At 52.8% G+C, this 2757-nt stretch overlaps 1 pseudogene; it reads right to left on the reverse strand.

The window, feature by feature from the left end:
- Positions 1-2157: 2157 nt before the first annotated feature.
- LOC125526138 lies at positions 2158-2296 on the reverse strand (annotated as a pseudogene).
- Between the last annotated feature and the right edge of the window lie 461 nt (positions 2297-2757).

The following is a 2757-nucleotide window of genomic DNA, read 5'->3' on the forward strand; positions in this document are numbered from 1 at the left end:
GTCGGGGCAAAACCGACCAGGTGCGGGGCCAGACGCGGGGCCGGGCGCGGAACCAGGCGTGAGCGGCTGGAGTTGGCGCCGCGTGGCACTGGTGGGTTGGCGCGGAGCGGCCACCGGGCGGTCCACCGAGCCGCTGGTGGCGTGTGGCGACGCGGGGCTCGAGGCGGATCGGCCTGGCGCGGAGGGCGCGGATCCCGCGGGGGCCAGGGCGGCAGACTGGCGCAGGAGCGATCCTGAGGCTAATGCGCCTAGATCCCGAGGGAGATCTGCTTCGATGCTGCTGCTGTTTTGTCCAGGAAACATAAAATGATGATTTGGGCTGATTTCTTCACCATTTTCTGCACAATTTTTTCCGTTGCATCACAAGACTCAAGACCATCATTAGTAAGAGGATTAGTCAACAATTGATCATCAGTGTCTAAAACATCCCCATTGTCACGTCCGGTGAGATGTGAAGGTAGAAGAAGAATCTCCTTTTGAAGAAGGGCTCCGGCGTTTGGATGAAGTTGTGCAAAAGGGAAAACAGTTTCATCAAACACAACATCACGGGAAATATAGACACGTCCAGTGGATACATCAAGACACTTTACACCCTTATGTTGTGGACTATAGCCCAAGAAAACACACTGTTTTGATCTGAACATGAGTTTGCGGTTGTTGTATGGCCGAAGATTTGGCCAACACGCACACCCAAATACTCATAGAGATGTGTAATCTGGTTTTGTATGAAGGAGACGTTCTACTGGAGATTCATTGTTGATGACTCTACTTGGCAACATGTTTATGAGGTGGACTGCAGTGAGAAAGGCCTCATCCCAGAATTTCAAAGGCATAGAGGCAGCCGCAAGTAAGGCCAGACCGACTTCAACTATATGCCTGTGCTTGCGCTCAGCTGATCCGTTTTGCTGGTGAGCATGGGGGCATGACACGTGGTGTGATATGCCAATTTGCTGAAAAAAGGAGTTGAGGTTGCGGTACTCCCCTCCCCAATCGGATTGGAGAGCTAGGATTTTGCAATCAAACTTTCTTTCTACTAGTGCTTGAAAGTTGTGAAAAACTTGAAAAACATCAGATTTCTTTTTGATGAGATAGATCCATGTGTACTTGCTATAGTCATCGATAAAACTGACGTAATAAGTGTGTCTGCCAACTGATTTTGGGTAGGACCCCAAACATCGGAAAAAATGAGCTCAAGAGGTTTGGTGGAGATGCTTGTAGACACAAGATAGGGTAATTGATGACTTTTAGCACACTGACATGAATCACAAATTGTTTCACGATCTCGCTCACCAACAAACGGGAGCTTATTCTTTTTAAGCAAGTGTTCAACTAAAGAAAAAGATGCATGCCCTAATCTATCATGCCACCGTGTTGAAGAGACTTTGGTGACACCATAGGCTTGTTTATTCAATCTCCTAAGCTCCGGAATCAACGGGTACAGCCCTCGAACACATCTACCTCGATACAGAATTTTCTTCGTGACCTGATCCTTGATCAAAAAGAAAGACGGATGAAACTCAAGGAATACATGATTGTCAATGGCAATGCGATGAACTGAAAGGAGATTTTTCGAAGCACTAGGGACATGCAAGATTTTTCTTAGACGAATATTTCTATGGGGGGTTTTAAGCACTGACTGACCAACATGGCTAATGCTCATACCTTCTCCGTTGGCAGTGTGAACTTGGTCTTGCCCACGGTACTTTTCACGGACTGTCACCTTTTCCAGCTCGCTCGTGATGTGGTCAGTTGCGCCACTGTCCACATACCAGTTCGTGTCGATGCCGTAGGAGCCATCAGCAGCACCTGCAACTTTCTCATCTTGTGAGGATTCGCCATCATCTTCATAGCGATACCAGCAGTCGCGGGCGGTGTGGCCTAGCTTGCCGCAGATTTGGCATCGTGGCGCATCAAGGTTGGCGCGAGGCCTGCCACCACGGCGGCCCCTATTGTTGTTGTTGGAGGGCCGCCCGCTGCCGCCGCCACCACGAGAGGAGTTGCCGCCGCCACTGTTTCCGCCAGATGGCGGCTTGCCCTTGCCGCGCGGAGGTCCACGATAGCGTGAACCGCCACCACCGCGACCGCCGCCGCGAGAGACCACGTTAGCAGATGACTTGAAGCCCCCGCCTGAGTTGTTGTTGTAGAGGGCGAGGCGCTGATCAAAGTTGCTCATCTGAGCGTAGAGGTCGTCGATGCTGATGGTGTCGTTGCGCGCGTCGTTGGCGGAGACGAGGGGTTGGTACTCCATGTCGAGGCCGGCGGTGATGTAGGAGACAAGTTCATCGTCATCGATGGGCTTTCCGGCGGCTGCGAGCTCATCGGCAAGCGCTCTCATCTGGGCGAAGTAGGCCGCAACAGATTGCGTCCCCTTCTGCGCCGTGGAGAGAGCAACCCGGATGTTGTTGACGCGGGCTCGGGACTGCGATGAGAACATGTGGGCGAGAGCCGCCCAGAGCTCGTGCGGCGTGGCGATGGAGGTAACCTGCACGAGGACTTCTTTGGTGAGAGTATTGAGCAAGTATCCAAGTACCTGCTGCCCTTCTTTGAACCAGATCGGATGGAGAGGGTTCGGTGTCTGCTCTTCTTTCCCGTCTTTGTCCTTCGTGACGAGGATCTTGACAGGTTCCGGCATGGAGCCGTCGGCGTAGCCGAAGAGGCCAGCCCCTCTCAGCCGCGGTGTCACCTGCGCACGCCACAGGACGTAGTTGGTGCGGGTGAGCTTTTCTGCAACCTGCCCAAGGGAAGCCTGGACGGTGC

Source organism: Triticum urartu, chromosome 7, assembly GCF_003073215.2.
Source record: "Triticum urartu cultivar G1812 chromosome 7, Tu2.1, whole genome shotgun sequence".
Lineage (NCBI taxonomy): Eukaryota > Viridiplantae > Streptophyta > Magnoliopsida > Poales > Poaceae > Triticum > Triticum urartu.